Consider the following 11,594-nt stretch of genomic DNA (forward strand, 5'->3'; position numbering starts at 1 on the left):
CTATTCCCGCATTAGTTTGCTAAGGATAAGGGCCTCCAGCTGCGTCTGTGACCTTGATGAAAAGGATATGTTTTTACTGTATGGCTGCATAGTATTTCGTGGTATATGTGTGCCACATTTTCTTTATCTAGTCTACACATTTAGGTTGATTCCATGTCTTTGTTATTCTGAATAGTGCTGATTTTTAATTCTTTTTTATTTGTTTAAATTATAGAGACAGGGTCTCACTATGTTGCACAGGCTGGTCTCAAACTCCTGGGATTATAGGTGTGAGCCACTGTTCCTGGATTAAATTCACCTTTAAAATAAAGAGAGGCACCTCCTTCTTGGAGAAGGGAGTGAAGAAGGTAAAGTTTCACTCTACATAAGTTCAGACAGTTGGATGGGAAATCAAGGCAGTCTCAACGTGTCTGTTCATGTCTATACAAGCTTTTATACGCTTGCCTTTTTATATACACAAAATTGGCTTTGGGAGGGAAATATGTACAAACTATTGGTTGATCAAATTAAAAAAGAATAGTCTGAGTCATCATATTTTTTAATACTGTCTGTGAACTACATCTAAAACATTTTCCTGTCCCAGCATCTAAGACTTGGGGCCTGAATTAAGCAATTCACAAAATTATAAATTATCTTCTTTTCTTCTAAATTTTTACAGAATTGTTTTCCTTAACATAAAATACTAGGAATTGAAAATCCAACAGTTTCTCGGTTAGAAAACCTTTCTAGCACATTAAAATGCTATCAGCAGATAACTTTCTAGAGATAAATCTTAATATTTTCAAAGGGAGTAGAAATGCATTTGTTTTCATATCAAGAAGGATGTCCCTTCGGAGAGGACTATTGATTTTGAAAAGAATAATGGCTGATTAAAAATAACAGTAGGGGTGAGAAATGATACTGCTGTAATTTCTTAGTAAACATAAAAAATCAGATTAGTCAATTAAGTCCAAATACGTCGAATTCTTGCATGCCATCAGAAGAAACAACTTCTGCAATACATTCAGGACGAAGATTGCACCTTGATCATTTCCAAAGCTCCAGAACCTGGCACAATATCTAGCATAAGAGTAGAAGACAGAAAGTGTGGAAAAACATGTAAAGGTAAATAAATAATTGGCATTGAAGGTAAAACAGAGAAAATAAGTAATAATGAAAGAAAGAAAGAAAACATAGAAGGGTTGAATAAACCATGGTATATGACCTCCAAAGAGTAAGAATTCTTGTCTAATCAGGTGTAAAGTGTCCAGATATGACGGTTTCTGAAGGTAAGACCACATCTGGAAGTTATGTACCATTCTGGGTGCCAAAGAGGACCTCACAGAACAGTAAATAGTCTAGAAACCATGTCATGGGAGTTGGAACAATTATAGCTGTGGAATCAGAAGAAGAGAAGAGCAAATACTTATAGAATAATTGTATGGAAGATTAAACTAATTCTTGTTATTTCAAAGGGATGAACAGAATAGGGGTTTTGATTTCTTTTTTGGAAACTGTAACTATCAAGGGTTGAGTCAATTACCCTATTCAGTTTGTAGCACGTTTCCATCACTGATTTTTACCAGGTTTTATCCATTTAATTATTCCCTCTCTCCTCATAAGTGATCTACTCTTACTCTACCCCATAGGCAACCATGTTTCATATGAATATTTTTCTTTTTCTTTTTGAAAAGCATATATTAAGTTTTATTATATTATATATTATTGGTCTTAATTTTTTTCAAATGATTTTTTTCAAACAATTTTAATACCCATTTGCTATATTATGTATACATTTAATCCTTTGCTCTTAACTGCTGCATAATACTCTATGGTGGATATCTACCTTGCTTTAACTATCTGGTCCCTGAATGACGGGCAACAGGATTGCCTCAAACATCCACACTTCCTGCCCCCTCATACCACCACTACAAATAAACCAGGAAAACCATTTTTGCATGTGTCCCTTTTTGGACCTATGTGAGAATTTATTTAGATGTGTATTGATCGGGGTTCTTTAGAGAGAGAACCAATAGGATATATCGTAGATATGGAGAAAGAACTATAGATACCTGAGAAAGGACTTATTAGAGAAATTACCTCACACAATGATGGAGGCTGCGAAGTCTCACAACAGGCTTTGTGAGCTAGAGAACAACGAAAGTAACCTGGCTTAGTCTAAGACTGAAAGCCTCAGAACCAGTGAAGCTGATTACATATAATTCTCAGTCTGAGGCACAAGGCATGAGAACTCAGGAAGTTGCTGGTGCATCCGTAAGTCCAAAGGTTGGAGAACCAGAAGTTCTGGTGCTCAAAGAAAGGAGAAAAAGAGTGTTCCAGCTCCAAGACAGATAATGAGAGCAAATTCACTTTTCCTCTGCCTCTGTTCTAGCGAGGCCTTCAGCCAATTAAATGGTTCCTGATCTACTTTGGGTGAGGGTAGATCTTCCTCACTCAGTCTACTAATTCAAATGCCAGTCTCTTCCAGAAACACCATCACAGACATAAACAGAAATGATACTTTACTGGCGATGTGGATATTCCTTAGGCTGACATTTTACATTAACTCTCACAGGATATGTACGCAAAAAAAGAATTGCTTTGTCAAAAGTTATTCCCATGCCTCATTTGCCTAAGTGGTACAGGATTACTCAGCAGAATACCTGCCCTGTTCTCTAATCTTGCCAATAGTGGATGAAGCGTCCTCTCCTTCTGGCAATACTGATACTATCCAGCATTCTAATTTTTATCAGTCCAACAGTGGTAAAATGGCATCTTATTATAGTTTTAATTTGTATTTATGTGGTCACTATTGATTTTGGGTATCTCTTCTCATGCTTGCTGGTTTTTGTTTATCTGTAAACAGTCAATTTATAGCCTTTTATCTATTATAATCACGTTACTTGTAACTATAACATATGGGAATTTCTAGTCAAATTTGAACATCAAAAATAGTTTTTCCCATGCTAATTGGGCCTAGGGTGTCCTTTGTTGAGCCACAAATCTTTATTTAATTTTTTTTAAGTTTTATTTTAAGTTCAGGGCTTCATGTGCCGATTTGGTATATAGGTAAACTTCTGTTGTGTATGTTTTTTTTTTTTTTTTTTTTTGAAACGAAGTCTTGCTCTGTCTCCCAGGCTGGAGTGCAGTGATGGCATGATCTCGGCTCCCTGCAATCACTGCCTCCCGGGTTCAAGTGATTCTCCTGCCTCAGACTCCCCAGTAGGTAGGACTACAGACGCGTGCCGCCATACCCGGCTAATTTTTTCTATTTTAGTAGAGATGGGATTTCACCGTGTTGCCCAGGCTGGTCACCAACTCTTGAGCTCAGGTAATCCGCCCACCTTGGCCTCCCAAAGTTCTGGGATTACAGGCTATCATGAGTAGTGGTTTTTTGTTGTTGTTGTTGTTGGGTTTTGGTACAGATTATTTCATCACACAGATATTAAGCCTGGTGCTCATTAGTTATTTTTTCTGATCCTCTCCCTCCTCCAAACCTCTACCTGTAGTAGGCCTCAGTGCGTGTTGCTCCCCTCTATGTGTCCATGTGTTCTCATCATTTAGCTCCCACTTATAAGTGAGAACATGCAGTATTTGGTTTTCTGTTCCTGCGTTAGTTTGCTAAGGATAATGGCCTTGAGCTCCATCCATGTTTCTGCAAAGCACATGACCTCATTTTTTTAATGGCTGCATAGTATTCCATGGTGTGTATGTACCACGTTTTGTGTATCCAGTCTACCACACATGGGCATTTAGGTTGGTATCATAAGCTTATTTTTTATACAATTAATTTCACTGTAGTTTTTCTCTATGGGTTACTACTTAATAAAATTTTAAAAAGTCTTTCTCAGTCATTATATCCTGAAGGTAAACTGCTAAGTTTCCTTGATATATATATATATATATATATATATATATATAAAATATAATATATATTTAAAATGTATAGTAGACAACTTATTACTACTATTATATAGTAGTACATTATTATATATATATAATTTGCTCTAACATAGAGGAAAGTTTTCTAGGCATTAGAAATAATCTAATAAAATTTTTAAAAAAGAAGAAAAAAGACAATTTACCTTGGAGGACACTAAATGTCTCCACTTCTGAGATATCTGAGGTTGCTGTGCAGGGTCATTGACAAATAAGTTTGACTAGATTATATGGTTAGGTCTTAAAGAGAGAGGTTGTGAACACTTGCTGATGACTCTCTGTGATAGAAAAAAATGTGAAAATAGGCAAACTCTCCCTAATTATGGGAATAAAAACCTAATTATGATTTATCTATTCAAGAGAATATTCCATAGCAATAAGGATGAATGATGCACATGAAGACATAAAAACATGAATACATCCCAGATGTAATCTGGAGTGGAAACATCAAATTGCCTACCATACATTATGGTCTGAAATTATGTAAATTATCAACAATTATTAAATTATAAATTCTATTGTTTAAAACTACGTGTTGGAAAAAAGTGTTAGAAAGTTATCACAACTGATAGTGGAAGAGATAAACAAGGAATAGGGAAGATTTAGCTATATAATAATATTTTATTTAAAAGAGAACTTTGAATCAAAAAAGGCAAAATGTTAAAAATGGTTAAATCTGAGAGAGGAACCCATGTATGTGTCTCTTATACATTATGTTTTACACTTTTCTATAATTTAAAATATTCTAAAGTTTAAAAAATGACAAAGAAAGCAAATTGAAAAACATCTGAAGTTTATTGAAACAATGTGTTTCAGAAGCTGATGGTTATTGAAATGCAACCGCATATGTTTACTAGGCTCAGCTGTTTTACTAAAGTCAGCTGCTCGACTCTTTGAAATGAATCTCTATGTCCAGACATCATAAAAGATTCAGCAGAGGGCAGATTGATGGTGTAGAAGATTATATATTCAGGCAGTCTAAAAATATTCTTTTGGAGCATTTATGTAATTTAGGTTTATTAACTATAAAGTTGAAAAAACTCAATTAATAGAAACAATTCTTCAAAAATCTGCAGAAAGGCCTGTAAGACATCACAAGGAACATCTTAGGTTTCACATTAGGAAGAAATTAAACATGTAATTGGATGCTGTAAACCCATATAAGCTATCCAAAAAAATCCAATGTTTCTAGTTCTAGAAACCTACAGGCTACAAATGATAGATGTATAGTTTTGCCTCCCATCATTCCACAAATTCCTGGTCACCTCATTTGCTGTCAAACACCCAAGTACTTCCAGAGTAAAAACCTCAACATTATTTATTCTTCAAAATTATCATCACCTCAACTCTACTCTCGAGATTATCTGCGCCTTGACTTGTCTGACACAATTTTCAACAAATTTCTCTCCTCCCAAACCATTATACTACATATTTTGAACTCATGATTTCTAATCAGCAACAGATCTGAATTTCTTTAAACATTCACCTAATATCACTATTTTCCATGCAGTTCTTTGGAGAAGGAATTATTTCTTTTCTTAAATATCACATGCCTCAGGGTCTAAAAGAGAGTGAGTGTTCTCTTTCTTTCTCTCCCCTACTTCTAAAATGTTTACAAACTCTTTTCTCCAAATTTTTGGTCTATGCCATCAGGTTTTACCACCTGTTACTCTTCATGGTCATTTTCACTTTCTGACTCTCAAGTTTCTTCCCTTCATTGACTGAAGACTTTAGTTCCTGAATTATTATCTTCTTTTCTTCCACTACACATCATTCCCAAATTTCAATATTTTGTCACTCCAGTCTTAACGTCCTCATTACCAATTATAGTGTTTTATACCTACTTCTGTCATCTTGTCCTTTGGTAACACCTAACACCTTGGAATCACTTATAATTTCACTGCCTAAAAAAATAAAACAAAACAAACAAACAAAAACTCAACTTCCTACCCTCTGTCCTGTCACCCACACCTCCTAGGCTTCATGCTCTCCTGTCTAGCATTTTTACAACTTTTTTAAAGTTCCTCTGACACCTCAATCAATTGACCCTATCCTATCTTCACTCTCCTTAATCCCTCCCTTCCTTTTTTAGACTATATAATACAGAATCACACACACTGCTTTGCCAAGACTTCTGACTTTCTCATCTTTCCCTTCCTTTGTTATAGTAGTCTTGAACTGTAGTGAAGTTTAACCATCTGTCACTGCCTGGAAAACTGGACACTGATGAATGAAAACACACCACCAAACTGACTTGTCTCACTATAAATTCTTGATGACAATTTTGAGTCTTCAATGCTGCCTGGCAATTCTGCTACACTTTCCTAAACTTTTTTCCTACTCCTTCAAATAATTATTTTATGCCCTCTATTCTCTCTTCAAAATTCCAATATGACCCAACCTCCCATTAACTAAAACTCAGCTATTGACCTTGTCACATACTGTGTTAAGGAAGTAGAAGCCATTGGCAAAGGAAGTCTCTCATTTTACCACAACCAATATATTCTGCCGTCCCTCTGTTACTAAGACGAAATGTCTCTGCCCTTTTCAAGGGAGCCCTTCATCCTCACATGCTCTAGATCCACTGCCACCACCTAAGTATAAGCCATAATTACCTCTTGCCTATATTGCTGCAACAAGTTCCTAATAACTTTTCTCTCTGTTTTTCCATATTTTCCTTTCTCTTGTCCTAGTACAATACATTCACTACCTAGGAGTCAGTGTTCTTTTATAAAGATGTATCATATTTTATCACACCTGCTTAAAAGCTTAAAACCATCCAATGGCTTTCCAATTAGTATACAATTTAAAATTTTCATGTTGATTAAAAAAAAATACATAGTCCTTGGTTACTATTTCACCTCATCTTCTGTTGTTCCCATTCCCCTTTTCTCCAGCCATGCACTCTACGCTGATTCCTGTTGTAGAGCACTTATATTTGTTATTACTTCTGCTTAGAATGCTCATCTCCTCCATATTCACAAGGACGGCTCCTGTCTGTCCTTCAGATGTTGGTTTTAAAAATCATCTTTTCAGAAATGACTACCTTCATTATACAGTAATCCAACTTTAATTTCTGTCACTAAACTGATTTACATGTCTTAATGGAAATACCGCTATCTGATATCTAGAGGAAGAAGACAAGGGAAGTTAATTCACGGCAGACTGTTGCCTGCTACAGGGTTGCTGAATTCATAGTTCTCACAAAATATCAGCAAGGAATAAATCTCTCACTTTTACAACAGCAAGTTATTGGGTGGTTCGTTTTCACAGCAAAGCTGCTCAATAACAGCTTGTATTAGTATAACGATCTTGAAAACCACATGAACTAGTTACCCTCTGAAACTCAGCAAGGACACAGCTACCGTGGAGGGAATAATTGTGTGAGTTTTAAAGAAAAGGCAGCTTGCTGGGTGGAAGAGTGGGATGTTATGTTCTAGGCAAAGTGATATACGCAATGGCCTGGGGAATAGAAGGTATGTGAAATGTTTACAACATTCTAAGTTGTTTAGTGAGCTGAAATGTGAAGAGACTGAGGGAAAATTGAGAAACATGAGGAAACAATAAGCTGGACCAGACTGTAGAGGGCCTGAAACGTAACCTGGGTCCTATCTATAGTCCAATAATGTAAGCTTTAAATTACGGCTGCTTTGAGCAGAACCAGGTATTAGAAAGTTTACTCAGGAGGGAGTTTGAAGTGCCCCGGGAACAGTGAAAAGACAGCAAGGAAGTTTACTGAAATAATCTTGGTAAGCTATTTTGAAGGTTTGGAATAAGATAATCAGACATTTGATTATTTCTAATTATTTCTAGATGAGGAATCTGTGAGACTAGACAAGAGTTTTTTCACTTTTCTTCTTTTTGTTTTAGTCTCAGTGACTCAAAGGCTCTTATATTTTTCTATATCTTAGGCAATTAATACATTAATTACTTACATCTAAACAGGAGAAAAAATGTAAGCCATCAAGGCGGTAAAAAGGAAAGACCAAATGTCACTACTTTTCCTTTACACATGATCTGATTCCCTGTCCATGCCCCTCTATCCTTTATTTAAACATCACTTTTCTGAGTGTGGCATTGTTTCAAATGGTAAAACGTATCACAGAAAATCAAAAGTAATGACAACACAATCTCTATTTCTCCGTCTTCTGCCTATTTACTGTGTACCATCTTGAATTATTTTGGAACAAGCTGTCATCAACCAGGTTGTCAGTCACAATCTCCTTCATTCATCCCTGAATGCTCTTACTTTATAGTTCCCATAACATGAGCTTTTCATTCACTTTTTCAAATCTGTATCTGTAACTTACACTTCTCTTTTGACCTTTGGTTCTAACCACAGACAGACACACACACACACGCGCACACACACACACACACACACACACACACACCCCATCCTTAGACACTTCCTAATGCAGTTGGCTCACAGAATGTATGGTGATATTTTTAAACGAACTTTCTTGAAACTGAGATAGAGAAGAAAATACGGGAAGTAATCTGACACACAAAAATGAGACAAAAATGTTCCTATGAGATCACGCAAGTAAACTGAACAGTAAACCCTGGTGACTCTGTATGGTAGTTATTGTTTCTCATAATTTAAACACATATCAACATACAATTTGAGCCTCAAAAGAATTCTATAGTTTACATTCATGGAAAGTATTTGAATAAAAAAAATAATTCTATAGTTTAGGCTAGGTCCATAGATCATGCTGATTTTATAAATACCATACATAGTCCAGGAGTGGTGGCTCAAACCTGTAATCCCAGCACTTTGGGAGCCTTAGGAAGGAGGATTGCTTGAGGCCAGAAGTTCAAGACTGGCCTAGGCAACATAACAAAGCCCAAGTCCCTAGAAAAAAAAAATAAATTAGCCAGGTGTTGTAGCATGTGCTTATAGTCCTAGCTAGTCAGCAGGCTGAAGCGGGAGGATTGCTTGAACCCAGGAGTTCAAGGGTGCAGTGAGCTATGATAACACCACTGCATTCCAGCCTAGTCTGTAGAGGGTGACTCTGTATCTATTAAAGGGAAATAAAAGAGCAACATGTCAGTATGTGGCAGGGTCAGCTTCATGAGCATGTGATGTGTGCAGTCGTACAGAGCCCTAGAAAAGTCTGCTCGATCAATCCACCGTGCTATTGCCAACAGGAAGTTTTTGAACATGGAATCTTACTTTTTGATTTTGCACTGGGCCTGTAAATTATGTAGGTAATACTGGGTTTAAGAGATGAGAATTATGCAAGGATACACAAAAACCTAATTGGCAGATTCAAAGAAAAGAACATCGAGATAACTTACTTGCAATCCAATGACGTTTTCATAACTTGGTGCTGCCTAAGATCAGACAGTGGATCCGTATCTTCTGAACTGCCTTTTCCAAGTTTTGTAGCTTGTAAAGGCACTTTAACTACAAGCCTATCAACACTATATCCAATACAGAAGAAACAGTGAGACTTGACGTTTATTTTTCTCTTTATTGAAAATAATATCAGATCTTAGGCCAAGTGTTTTTGACTGAGAATGAATAGCTAGCAGGAAAATGAATCCTAAGACACACTCATTCATAGGGAAGATGGTTGTGTGTTATTAAAACAGATGGACTTCCTGAGGCTGACAGCTTCAGTTTGAAGTAACAAGGCCATTAGGAATAAACAGAGTGCATATGAACATGTAGAACAATAGCTAAATGTCTTATTTGTATAAATGAAAATTATAAAGGCCATTAATTGCCCACACACTGATATTGTGCCCCCTAACTCTACCAGGGATTAATTGAAATCTTGTATATTGGGAAGATATGAAGGAAAAGATAGTTTGCCTTTAACTTTTCAAATACCCATTTCAAAAAATGACATGCCTAAATCTTCCAGAGATGCATCATTTTACTACAGTTAAAGAAATTCTCTTCAGGCAATATGTATGAAAATATTTTGAGAAGATCTGTGCACTTTTCAACAATACTGGGACATATAAGGTGCAGGCAATGAACGTTTTGGCTTTTAGAATGTAGGTACAAGTTAACTAAAATAGGGCAAAATTAAAGGCACAAAATGCTTTCCAGTTTTCCACTTAGGGCCTTATCAAAAACTCTTCTCTTTTTTTTTTGATACAGGCATACCACATTTTTTACGCTTCACTTTATTACACTTTACAAATTTATCCTTTTTAAGAAATTGAAGGTGTCCACCCTGTGTTCAGTGAGTCTACTGGCGCCATGTTTCAACCAGTATGTGCTCACTTTGTGTCTAGTTGTCACGTTTTGATATTTCTCACAATATTTCAATGCTCATTTACTAGTCCAAAAATCCTAGGGCCCCTAAGAATTATGCTAAATCTACTGTGCTCGTGCTCTGCAAATGGAACAACAAAGACTGGATGATCACATATCTATTTACAATATGGTTTATTGCATATCTAAAGCCCACTCCTGAGACTTATTGCTTAGAAAAATAGATTCCTTTCAAAATATTACTGCTCACTCACAATGCCCTTGGTCACCCAAGAGCTCTGTAATAAAGACATATAAGGAGATTAATGTTGTTATCATGTCTGCTGGCACAATGTACATTCTGCATCCTATGGACCAAAGAGTAATTTCAACTTTCAAGTTTTAATATTTTAGAAATGTGTTTTATAAATCTAAAGCTGCCATTGACAGTAATTTTCTGACTGATCTGCACAAAGCAAATTGAAAGCATTCTGCAAAGAATTCACCATTCTACAGGCCATTAAGAACATGCTTCATGGTAAGAGGTCAAAATTTGACATTAACAGGAGTTTGGAAGAAGTCAGTTCCAACCTTTATGGAGGACTTTGAATGATTCAAAACTTCAGTGGAGGAAGTCACTGCAGATGTTTTACAAATGGCAAGAGAACTAGAATTTGAAGTAGAGCCCGAATATGTGACTGAATTGCTGCAATCTCATAATCAAACGTGTATAAATGGTGAGTGGCTTCTAATGAATAAGCAGAGAAAGTGGTTTTTCAAATGGAACCTAGTTCTGGTGAAGATGCTATGAACATTGTTGAAATGACAACAAAATATTTGGAACATTACACAAACTTGGTAAAACAGCATAAGGTTTGAGAGGATTAACTCCATTTTGAAAGAATTCTTACTGTGAGTAAAATGCTATGAAACATCACATGCTGCAGAGAAATCTTTTGTGAAAGAGAGTCAATTGATGCAACAAACATTTTTGTTATCATATTTTAAGAATTGCCACAGCCACCTCAAACTTCAGCAATCACCAGTTTGGATAGTCAGCAGCCACCAACATCAAGACCAGACCATTCACCAGGAAATAATTGTAATTTTCTGAAGCACAGATCATCTCCAGCACTTTTTAGCAATAAATTATTATTATTATTATTATTTGAGACAGAGTCTCGCTCTGTCACCCAGGCTGGAGTGCAGTGGCCGGATCTCGGCTCACTACAAGCTCCGCCTCCCGGGTTCCCGCCATTCTCCCGCCTCAGCCTCCCGAGTAGCTGGGACTACAGGCGCCGCCACCACGCCTGGCTAGTTTTTTGTATTTTTTAGTAGAGACGGGGTTTCTCCGTGTTAGCCAGGATGGTCTTGATCTCCTGACCTCGTGATCCGCCCGTCTCGGCCTCCCAAAGTGCTGGGATTACAGGCTTGAGCCACCGCGCCCGGCCTAAATTATTTT

This window comes from Macaca nemestrina, chromosome 2, assembly GCF_043159975.1.
Source record: "Macaca nemestrina isolate mMacNem1 chromosome 2, mMacNem.hap1, whole genome shotgun sequence".
Lineage (NCBI taxonomy): Eukaryota > Metazoa > Chordata > Mammalia > Primates > Cercopithecidae > Macaca > Macaca nemestrina.